This window comes from Schistocerca americana, chromosome 1 (assembly GCF_021461395.2).
Source record: "Schistocerca americana isolate TAMUIC-IGC-003095 chromosome 1, iqSchAmer2.1, whole genome shotgun sequence".
Classification (NCBI taxonomy): domain Eukaryota; kingdom Metazoa; phylum Arthropoda; class Insecta; order Orthoptera; family Acrididae; genus Schistocerca; species Schistocerca americana.
Window position 1 is genome coordinate 472,740,345 of NC_060119.1, and position 12,714 is coordinate 472,753,058.

General features: G+C 39.6%; 1 protein-coding gene across 2 annotated transcripts in view; it reads left to right on the forward strand.

Annotated features, from left to right (window-relative positions):
• The first annotated feature begins 7,743 nt into the window (after positions 1-7,743).
• LOC124623937 (S-adenosyl-L-methionine-dependent tRNA 4-demethylwyosine synthase TYW1-like) overlaps positions 7,744-12,714 on the forward strand; it is a 91,480-nt gene continuing 86,509 nt past the window's right edge. For both annotated transcript variants that reach the window (XM_047149075.1, XM_047149076.1), the window contains exon 1: positions 7,744-7,908. The gene's annotated coding sequence lies outside the window, so the exon portion shown is untranslated. The remainder of the gene's footprint in view (positions 7,909-12,714) is intronic.

The following is a 12,714-nucleotide window of genomic DNA, read 5'->3' on the forward strand; positions in this document are numbered from 1 at the left end:
CTAGATGTTGAACTTCACCTCAAAGATGATTACATCAGTACTTCCATTCATATCATACCTACTAACCACCATCAATAACCTCCGTTTGACAGCTGCCACCTGTTCCGTACCAAGAAGTCCTTTCTGTACAGCATAGCCATCCGTGGTGGTTGCATCTGCAGTGATGAGCAGCCCCTCTCAAAATATACCGAGTGTCTCACTGAAGCCTTCACTGACTGTAATTATCCTCCCAACCTTGTACAAAAACAAATCTTCCATGCCTTATCTTTCCAGTCTCCCACCACCTCCCAAAGTCCCATCATCTGACCACAGCGGAGCATTCCCCGCATAACTCAGTACCACCCAGGACTGGAGCAACTGAATTACATTCTCCACCATGGTTTCAACTCCCTCTTGTCGTACCCTGAAATGAGAAATGTCCCACCCACTATCCTTCCCACCCCTTGTACAGTGGTATTCTGCCATCCACCAAACCTACACAATATATTCGTCCATCCTTACACAAACTCTGCTCCCAATCCCTTGGGTCATGGCTCATGCTCCTGTAATAGACCTAGATGTAAGACCTGTCCCATACATCCTCCCACCACCACCTACCCCAGTCTGGTCACCAACATCAACTATCCCATGAAAGACAGGGCTACCTGTAAAACCAGTCATGTGGTCTACAAGCTAAGCTGCAACCACTGTGCTGCATTCTATGTAGGCATGACAACCAACAAGCTGTCTGTCTGCATGAAAGCCCACTCTAGCTTGAACTCTTTGGATTTGCTACTGTCCAGTTTGCTAACTCTGTGCAGCAGCCTCATATTTTATGATGAAGTTTTGATACTTTTTGTGACCCAAGCATTCTGATTTTTGTTAGTGATAGTCTTTGTTTTCTCTTGGAAATGGCAATTAAAGCAATATTCAAACATCTGCAGAAAATTGTCATATTTTTCGCTTGTAGTTGAAGAGGTAAATACACTTTACCAGTCTTCTTTCTTTAAGCTAAGTACAAAGTTATTTATGTTACTGTCACTATACCTTCTACACTTAATAACTGTTTTTCCTGTTGGGAGTACATTGAGTGGTGGATTAAAATGTACTGTTAGTGAACTGAGACCTGAAAAACCAACATCTATAATTTTTACAGTGCAGTCAGTGTTAATAACAACCTGATCAAGACAGCTGTTTAATCTCATTGGACATATAACTTTCATATTTAAGTTGAAAGACACCATTAATTTTACTAATTGCGACTTTCGAGCAGATTCTTCAAGGAAATCAATGTTTAGATCACCACATATTATTATATTTTTTGAGTTATTGTGACTTCTCTTTTCTAGCAATAGTGAAAAGTTTTTGAGGAAGACAGTAAAATTACCACTACATGATCTATATGCACACATTATATACATATTTAGGACAGCAAGCACTACCCCAACTATTTCAATGTCTTTGTCTAAGGAATACACTTTACAGGGATGGAAAGGTTCACAGCTAATGCTATTTCTTATGTAGATACAAGATCCACCACCTTTGTAATTTTTCCTAGAATAGTGGTGAACTAATCTGATGTTTTGAATATACTGATAAGGTAATTCTGACTCTTTTAGCCAGTGTTCACTAATACACAATAAATGCATGTTTGACAAAACATTAATATCACTCGTAAGAATTTCAAGTTCACTTTCTTTCTTTCTCAATCCTTGTACATTGTGACAGTATATGTTAAGGTTGTCACATTCTTCTATGTGAGGAAGATTTATGTCTGCTGTGTCCTCTAGGGAAAGAGGTGACTTGATCATAAAAAATTTTCATTATTAGCTGACACTTTTTTTATTTTTCTTGACGATCTTCTCGGAGATACTGAGGTACTATAATTATTTGTGTAATATTTATATTGTGTAATATTTTTCTTGTTTTTGTAATTATTTGTGTAACATTTATACTGTGTAATATTGACTTTCATAATGCCTCAGATGATCTCTGAGGTCTCTACAACAATAAAAATCGAATCAAATCAGATCTTGCTGCTTGAAGCTGTACTACCAGGAGAAATGTGACTCTCCAATGATGAATATGATGCAGTGGGAGTATGTTGTGATCTCGTAGACTTTTCTTGTTGAGCTGTTTTTTGAATAGCAGTATCCAAATTTTGACTGTGTAATAATTCTCTGCCAGTTTCTTGTGTTTTTGTTGGTGAAGTTTTCCTATCTGCTTCTTCATTAATTGCAAGTCAATTTTTTGACGCACCTGTTTCTTTTTCTTCCAGTAGTACCTACTGTTTCATTCGGCACAGGGCGCTTTTATTGGGATTGGTGGCATGGTGTTTTCATATGGTTCAGATGTTTGTGTTAATAATGCGTTAGCAAGTACATGTTTTCCTTGGAGGTTTCTGTGCATTCCATGGGGAGTAAAGTAGCTTCTTTCTTCGGAGATAATGTCTAAGAACTTGACATCTTTTCATGCTTTACAGATTTTTCGAAACTTTCTGTTTGTGAAACTAATTTCAGTATTTACACATGAACTGTTATTAAGTCATATCTGTATGGAATATTTTGTTGCGAAATTCTTTCGAGCGTTTGGCGCAATGCTCTGACTGCATTTGTTGACTCATTTTTGTATACATATTTAGCCCCAGCAATAACTACACAGAAATCATTTGGATGTGGGTTTCAGTCTTTAACTATTTCCTGGAGGGGAGCCCGGGTATTACAGTTCCTGTAACTAAAAATTCCGATTGCTTATTCATAAGAATAGTGGCCAAATCTCCTCCATGGCTATCAGAAAAAATACAAAGTTTTGGTTTTGTTGCCTCTTCTCTCAGTAACTTGTTTTGCCTTTCTGACCGTAAATTGAATTTTTAGCTATTTACTACACTTCTAGCGCCTTTGGAGTTGCGCTGTGTACTATTTGTTTGCTTCTGTTTTGAAACTTATGGTGCCGCGCCTGCTTCACAGAAAAAAACTTGACCTATTTGCGGTTTCAGTCTTCTTTTGTGTATGTTTCTCGTATTTGTAGCATGTATTGAAGCAATTTGTCTAGCGCAAACCGTTTCCATACAGATGTTGTAAATAGCACTTTATTTTTCATACACGGAGAATTTATATTGACATTCAGTGACTTCATTAGCGATTCCATAACTTTAATATAGTTTTTAGTCATTAAGAGTTCTTCTTGCAGCGCATCTGAGACGAATTCTACAGTACTGGCGTTGCGGTATACTTCTTGATGTACTATCTGAAAGAAGAAAGCCACATTCACAATGCGGTTTGATCTCTTGTATATTCTTCATGTACAATTTATGGATCTGTGGCTATTACGTGTCATAGGGCGGTAATAACACACTTTAGTTTTACGTACGCCTCGGAGCCGATGAAACTGATCAAGTCAACATTTCGGAGGCTGCCCTTCAATATGAAGCCAGATCACCTCCGTGGAAGAACTGAGTTTCCTGGGCTTTGACGTATGTTCCGTCAGTAAAATGAAGTCTCCTAAAACACGCAAAAAACAGCCTCTGTTCCGCATGGTGCTTCAGGACAATATCACGAACAGGAAAAAATTCCAAGTTTAGTTCATCGTAAATATAAGAGTAGAAGAAGAAAAACTGAGAGGGAAGTGCGGGAAGGTACAGTGCTTTAACTGCCAGCGTCTCGTCCTCGTGGCTAGATTTCGCACGATGCCTACCCCCTGCGTTAAATGTGGCGAAAAGCACGCAAACGGTGAATGTCCCTTACCGCACACTGACAGACCAAAATGCCGCAATTGTCCGGGAAAGCATGTAGCATGTTACCGTGGTTGTGCTTGGCTTAGATAAGGCAGCATGAAAAATAAATATCGCGTATCTAGTAAGCTACAGGTGGGAAAGACGTTTGCATATGCTGAAGGAAAATCTGGCGATACTGGTACTCCCCAGGAGAGCTGTGTTTCCCCTTGTGGAAGTGAAACTCACATAGGTGTACAGAACAATGGTATCAGCTAGCATCCCAACAAACTCCATGCTGGTGTGCAGGCGTAGGTTGTGAGTCTGCCTCAGGAAGCAGAGGTAGTCATTTCAGGAAAATCATTTCAGGGCGTGGACCGAAAATGGAATGCCCAGCATCTGCCGTAGTTGTTCACGGGAGTGGACGAAGAAGAGAGAGAGCAGCTTCCACTGCTGCCGCAAAGACAGCAGCAAGGCATTCAGGAACCAAAGGAAACTGAGGCAAAAAGCACTGAAAACCCTCCTCCAGGCAGTCGAAACAGTGCAGAGAGAAGCTACAACACAGATGAGGTCAAAACACTGGGTGGCCACGTATGAGGTTGTGTGTTGGGTCATAAGGGTTAGTAGCATGTAGCAGACAACATCCATTGGTATTTGTGACTCATGAATGCCATTCGGAATGTTTTTCATTAAAGTAACCACCGATAAAAAATCTGCCATGAACCGTTAATAGCTTATCAGTGTCACTCCGTAATAGTGGACATAGTGGTTGTCTGTAGACTGATATAAGGTGACCTGTCCTTTTGATATGCTGACTGCCACATTGGTTGCTTCCAACTGTTTGAACTTAGGAAGCTGAACTATATGTTGTCACTGTGTTTGCTTGATGTAGATGGCCATTCCACCTCCAGCTGTTTCACAATGATTATGGTAGCAACGGAAATTGGCTGCACATACATTTACGCCAGGTTTGGGGAATGTCTCTGTTATGAGACAGATATCTATGGCCTCGTCTCGCAGGAACTGGCGAAATTTGCAGTCCTGGGAGCGAATGCCATTGGCGTTCCCCACACAAACAGTTAAATCTCGTATGGGTGTATTTGCCATATTAATTTTGAGGTTTTGCTGAGGTTATAGCCTCTAGGGCCAGCATCATTGCAGACACAATTGTCTGCGGGAGTTCCAGTATGAGTTGTCGCACTTAAAAAAATAGTGTTTTGACTTCAGCTGTGTTGTAGCTTCTCTCTGCACTGTTTCGACTGCCTGGAGGAGAGTTTTCAGTGCTTTTTGCCTCAATTTTTTTAAATTCCTGAATGCCATGCTGCTGTCTTTGCGGCAGCAGTGGAAGCTGCTCTCTCTCTTTTTCTTCCACGTCCGCGAACAACTAGGCAGATGTTGGGCATTCCATTTTCGGTCCACGCCCTGAAATGACTTTCCTGAAATGACTACCTCTGCTTCCTGAGGCAGACTCACAACCAACACCTGCACACCAGCATGGAGTTTGTTGGGATGCTAGCTGATACCATTGTTCTGTACACCTATGCGAGTTTCACTTCCACAAGGGGAAACACAGCTCTCCTGGGGAGTACCAGTATCGCCAGATTTTCCTTCAGCATATGCAAACGTCTTTCCCACCTGTAGCTTACTAGATACGCGATATTTATTGTTCAAGCTGCCTTATCTAAGCCAAGCACAACCACGGTAACATGCTACATGCTTTCCCGGACAATTGCAGCATTTTGTTTTGTCAGCGTGCGGTAAGGGACATTCACCGCTTGCGTGATTTTCGCCACATTTAACGCAGGGGGTAGGCATCATGCGAAAACTAGCCACAAGGTCGAGACTCCGGCAGTTAAAGCACTGTACCCTCTCGCACTTGCCTCTCAGTTTTTCTTCTTCTAATACTCTTATATTTGCGATGGACTACACTTGGAATTTTTTCCTGTTCGGGATATTGTCCTGAAGCACCATGCGGAACAGAGGCTGTTTTTTGCGTGTCTTAGGAGACCATTTTACTGACGGAACATACGTCGAAGCCCAGGAAACCCAGTTCTTCACGAAGGTGATCTGGCTTCATATTGAAGGCCAGCCTCCGAAATGTTGATTTGATCAGTTTCATCGGCTCCGAGGTGTACGTAAAACTGTAGTTTCTCGTCCTTGACCATTTCCATGGCTTCTTTGTAATTCTCTTTGGAATGCGTCATAACTTTGTTCACGTTGCGTCCGACAAGATGAATGGTAATATTATTCTGCAAAGCTGATTTCATTTTAAGTTGGAGGGACTTGTAATTGGCCAGCCAAAGTGGCCGAGCGGTTCTAGGCGCTTAAGTCTGGTACCGCACGACCGCAGCAATCGCAGGTTCGAATTCTGCCTCGGGCATAGACGTGTGTGATGTCCTTAGGGTAGTTAGGTTTAAGTAGTTCTAAGTTCTAGGGGACTGATGACCTCAGATGTTAAGTCCCATAGTGCTCAGAGCCATTTTTGAACTTGTAATCCTCTTTCCTATTAACAACTAACGGTGGTGGAGGTGGTACTCTCTTTCCTTGCTTGGTCGGCACGGATATGTCCACATAGGCTTTGTTATACTTCGTTGTCATTGTTGTACTGGTTATCGAGTTCAGCTTGTTACATTAAGAGTAACTGCCCTCGCGGTGTGCTTGCGGTTTGGCCTCACATGGGTTTGGAAACCTCGCTCACATCAGCATGGCGCTTCCGTGAATTTGTTTTGGTTTCCATATGTACATTGGATGGCCTGCTAGCGGGAGTGATTCCCATCACAATGTCCAGGTATGCTTCCAAGATCTGCAAGTTGTCGGCACTCGCATTTGCAGTGGTTGCGCTACTGTGAACAACAGCTAGTGGAGCAAGGTCAACGTCAGACTACTGTATGGGCGTAGAAGCGTGCGAGACCGTGGAACCATACGCGCAACAATCTTCTAGATTGGGATGATCCGTCTACCTGTCCCCAACATAAAATGTTCTGGCGGCTGCGTACGAAGGCTTTGCCATCAGTACATGTCGCTTCTGAACAACTTGACAGACCGTTGCTCCCGTCCGCGGATGGAGAGAGGCAGTCGCAGTTGACAAGAGATTAGGAGTAACTTAGAGATTTCTGGCGACGGGTAGGTGAAGCTAAGCAGAATTAGTAAAATTTGTGGAAATCTGTGGATAATTATATCTGCATGGGAAGGACCTGTTCAGACAATTAATGTAAAACAGTCTTTTTGAGTGTTGTGATAATGTGGTGAAATTGGGCTGTACTTCGCAGACCTCTTACAATTCTTCGCAGATATATGACGTATTTTTCGAAGTTGGAGCGTTTTTCGGCTGTGTCATAGGGAATCCTCCGTTAACCATCCTAAAGTGGTATGTACAATGATTACCCTTGCATAGGCCTGTTAATTTTTGTTTTGTTTTAAAAGACTCAATAAAAATTGAATCTGATGCTTGATCTACACAACGGCTTATTGAAAAGTAAACGATGCACACTGACGCCGCGTGGCTTGTTCCTTAAGCTCTGTCATCGTCTGATTGTCGTCAAGCCGTCAATATTTGACGTCACACGTTCCGTATCTATTGGCAATACTGGGAATATTTTGAGATCCATCAGTGCTCGTCTGTATTTCTAATATTGACAATACGTCAATAAGCGCCCTCAGACAGTGTGTTGACAGATTGACAATATTATTGAACGCGTGGGGAGTTTTTTTACCTCAGCGTACACCCAAGACCCAACTCTCGCAGATTAGGCTGGTCAACTCACCTCTTGGGGTCTCCCAGCCAACAGTGTCATATTTACTATGCTTGAAAGGACAGTTAATGTCCGTGCAGTGATTGAAGGTAAGATTTCAGGAAAAGAATGAATTTGTATTAGAGCGCCAGAATTTTCGGTGAGAATACCGTAAAGTACAGCGGTTGGACTTTATGCTTTTGCGTTACACTTACAACATCAGAAAATGTAATTTTATTTTTCTGACTAAATTTTCATTGGTGTTCGTTTTCCGGAACTGTTTTCTATGTTGGTTATCCTGCATAAACATAACACACACGATGCCTCATGCGGCGATTTCGGTTTGGCACGTAGGCCAGATCGTAAATGTTAGGAGTATTTGTGAGTGCTGTGTGTTGACTTCTGGATGTTAGTGGTCGATATCACCCCCCCTTGGTTGGGGTGGTGAAGAAACAATTTTGCCAGAAGTTAAAAAGCTGCCGTAGACAGGTAATCTCATTGTTAAAATTCATGAACGTGCATAGTACACGAAGTATTCATTTTGTGCAAGCAGAACACTGTCAGTTTTTTTCGTCTTAGCGAGTAATTGTGTTAAATTTTATGTGATAATTGTACATTATTATTTATGGGATCGGAAACAATGAAAGGTGTGGATGATATCCGAAAGCACAGCGTGTTCAAGGAGACAAATTTTCCATTTCATAATTTCTTCTGATAGCAAATAGGGATTTCTTATTTTTCTCTCAGTATTTATTTTAGGCCTATCAAGTGCAGCGATCTGTAAGCAAATCTCATGAATGTGTAGGGAAATATATCTCAATCCCACCTGCGAAACCCCAAATATGCTCAGTTTATTTCAAGTTTTTATATGAGTTTTGTTTCCGTGCAACAAATCTCGAAATGCCTACATTTCATGTGGTAACTGTTGAACATTTCAAAAGCTGTACAGGAATAGCCACTTACTGTTAATATTGTGTTAATGCGCCCACGTCTCATTTCACTATGCTTTACCACAACCAATGCGGCGCGTTAACACAATACCGTTTATGTTTGGTTTGTCGTTCACTTACCACTGCCTCATATAACTACTGTGTTTATGTACGGAAGTTTCCCCTATCATCGATTCCAGTTTTCTAAGTAGTTTCAGGCTTCTAGCGCAACTTGTTTCATAAAATGAAACTTAATTTGAAATAATAATTAACTCGAATCAAATTTCAATATTTTCAATGTCGTGACAGCCATGAATTCGTGTTAGGAATATGTGAAAGGCTTGCTGTTGTGTGTTTTTTTTTTATTTTTTTTATTTTCATGGATATTTCTTGTAATTCGATATTATGAATGTTTTTCTTATATTTTTGTGCAAATATGTATCTAGCATGTTCTTACGTTATTGTTGACATTGCTACTGGGAGGGAAATGTTGCTGGACTTGGTCTGAGGGCCAATTCCTTTTACAGTGTGGCATATAGCTGAAAACCTACTGATAAGTGGGAAAAGAGGTACTGAAATAGTGCACATAGGAGAGATAAAGAATTAAAGTTGTCCTTGTTGTATTAAGCAGCATGCAATGAAACTGAATGAAAAACACTTACGAAATGCTGGATACCTTGGGCGAAATTGCGGGAAGTAATATGGAGGCTTTCATTGACACTGAAAATCTTATCAGTCGTGAGTTAATATTGTAGAATGTTGTAGGAAAATCAACCCAGCCTGTCTTTAAAGGCATAGTTTAGCCAGGTCACAGCTTATAAAGCCCTGTGAACATCGATTTTATGGTGTGGCAAGTGCACAGTGTATACTTGATCATATGGAATCTGTGGGTTGTATGTCAGAGGTGGGGGAAAATGTCAAGGACAATAGGTTCTTGGAGAGAGGAATACTCCTAGGTGAAATAATTTTAGGAAAATATGTTAAAGAGAGTGAGGAATGAATTTTCCACAGGAAGTCAAATGACTACTTCAGAAACTGTAGGGGAATATCTCTACTTAACAAGGTTTGTAAGATTGTTTACTGCTAAACTGCTTGAAACCACACACAGAAAATATAACTGGGAATTATGAAAATGATTTTCACAGTAATAGATCCACTACTGACACACACTTGTAACCAGAACAATAAATGATAAAGTACAGGAATGTAAACAAAGAAATAAATTTCTTGTGCGTTCATTTTGTGAAAGCTTATGGCTTCATTTACAGAATAAGTCTGTGGAATATAATGACGGATTTAGGGTTTCCAATTAAACTTATAAATCACTGTAAAATGCGCATGGATGATAACATAAGTAAAATTTGGCAAAATGGAATAAATTCTGACTTTTTAAAACATAAAACTGGACTAAGATGGGGAGATGCTCTGTCCCCTCTTCTCATTAATGTAGCCTTGGAGAGAGTAAAGAAGAAACCGAAACTAGTACCTGCCGGGATCCTCCAAAGGAGGAATACTTCGGTTTTTGTGTACACAGATGATATAGCACTTATAGGAAAAAGTGAAATAGTTACAGTATTTATTTGTGGAGCTCATAGAAGCTGCATCCAAACTTGACATAAAAGCAAATAATCAGAAAACAAAATGCGTAATACGTGAAAGATGGAGGGATGGAAAAAGACAACCACTTGTATCCAACAGTCAGCAAACATATATTCAAATCTATTTTACAGTTCAAATTTCTGGGCTTGGTGATACAGGCACGGAGACAAGTAGAACTAAAAATGACTGCTGAATGCCAATAGAGCATATTACTCCATACCAAAACTACCAGCATCTAAATTGCTGATTAGGAAAACTAGCATTAAGCTGCATCAGTCATCAGACCAGTACTAACCTATAAGCAGAAGCATAGTGTTTAAAATGCAAGAACACCAGTTATATGTATTTTCAAACAAACTTTGTCGTCAAATCTGTGGTCCATGTTATGATAACAAATAGCAAAGATGGAAGACACGATCCAACTCACAAATGCAAATGATTTCACAATAAGCAACAATAATTTGAGCATAATAAATTCCATAAGACTTAAAAGGGCAGGCCATCCAATGAATATGAAAGAGGATCAATTATTTTTGAGAATATTCACTTAGTCATTTGGTAAGAGATCAACTGGGAGACAATGTAGTACATGAAATGTAAACAGTGTGCTGCTGGATGGGGCAAATAAGTGGCCAGAAGTAGCCTGGACAGAAGCACTGGGAGGGAACACAAGAGATTGTAATGGGAGCTTAAATTTCCTTAGAAGCCAAGAAGGAAAGAAAGGACGACAAATTGTGCCGATAGCATCCTGCTCTTCCCCCAAAAAGCTCATTGTACACATTGCCTGTCATGAGCTGCAACCCCTTCTTTTATGAATGTTTGAACTATTCAGATTCTGTAAATTTGCAATTTTTATTTTGCAGATGACTATGTGTCCTTTACTTTTTCACCATCACCACCACCATCTAAAATTTTTCACTGGCCTTCCTGAACTATCACTATGTTTAGAAATTGATTCTGTCTGTTTTACAAACATGAAAATTGTTTTGAGTATTTAAAAGAAATTATGTAAAGGTTTCTGGTAAATGCAGTTCATGAACTGTGACAGTTGCCTCATAAGATTTTATATTACAATTCTAATGTGTTTTTTATTCATTTGCAGTGCATCAAATTAAATTTGAAAGAAAAAACCTTGATAATATACTTTAAGATAAAACATATATTCTTAGTAGTTTAAGAATAACAGTTATATGCTTGATGAGTAACAAAACATTTAGTTATACGTTATGTATGGTATATAAAAAAATGTAATTTAAAGTTTCTTCATATTAATGTAAGTAGACTTAATAAAAGTAGTTGCCTGACATAATAGAATTAAAATCTTGTATGCAGAGAAGTTCGGTTTGAACTATAATTACAGCTCTAGCAAATGGTTGCAATAAAGTATTTAACCTCCTAGTTACTAATGATTTTGAGCAAATAGAGCATCAAGATGAATGCAAGTATTAATGATCACGTCCAAATCAACAAAGCATAAATACACATTGCACCTTCCCGAGCGTGAGTCTGCATTCCTTCAATACTAATTATGCAAACGTCAACCGTATGTGGCTTAAATTCAAATAAATAGTGTTGGCAACAGCTGTGTTTTATACTAAGCAAATTAATAAGAAACAGATCAGATCCCCCATGGTAGATGAATCAGGTCAGGGCACTGTTGCAGAAGCAATGGAAAAAAGGCCTGATTTAAAGAAACACAAAATCTCAGAGCTAGATAATGGTTTGCAGATGCTCAAAACTTAATGTGGACTTCAATATGAGATAACTGTATTAGTCTCTGTGACTAAGCTCTGCCTCAAAATCTTGCAGAAAATCCAAAGAGATTCTTGTCATGTGTAAGGTATACTAATGACAAGACACAAATCAATACCTTTGCAGCTTGGTAGCAATATTACTCAAGACAGTGCCATTAAAGTGGAGTTACTAAATAGAGATTTCCAAAATTCCTTAACCAGATAAGATGTAGAATCAGTGGCAGCTGCCATCCTCATTTATTTGGAACTAAATACCCATGGTGTAGCAAAGGAAGTGGAGTCACTTAATAAACAGAACCAGTTAGGTTGCTTTTGGAGTATGCAGATGAAATAACTCCATTTTTAGCCATAGTGTATAACTTTTTACGTGATGAAAGATCTGCAAGCCTACCGAAAGACTGGAGAGTTACGCAGGTTGTACCAGTACACAAGAAATGAAACAGAAGAAATCCTTTGAATTACAGACACACATTACTGTCACAAATTTTTCTGTAAGCTTTTGGAACGTATACTATGTTCCAAAATTTTGAAATACATCAAAGATAATAATCTGTTGACATGTAATGAGCAGGGATTTAGAAAATGTTGTGAAACACGACTGGTTCTTTGTTCACATGATGTAATGACTACTATTGAAAGGGAATCAGGAATTTATTTTTCATTTCAAGATCTCAATAAGGCTTTTGGTGCTGTTCCTCAGAAAGCAACTTCAGAGCAAATTGTGAGCCAATGGAGTGGTGTCTCATTTGTGTGATTGGATTAATAAGTCTCTGTCAGAAAGATCACTGTTGCTTGTAATTGATGGGGAGTCATCCAGTGAAACTAAAGTGGTGCCTAGACTTGATCAAGAGAAAGATATTGACCCTCTGCTGTTCTTAGTTTACATAAACAATCTTGGAGGCAATCTGAGCAGCCCTCTTTCATTGCTTGCAGATAATACTGTCGTTTACTACCTAGTAAAGTCACCAGAAGATCAAAACCAAGTAGACAAGGTATGTGTATGGTGCGAAAAG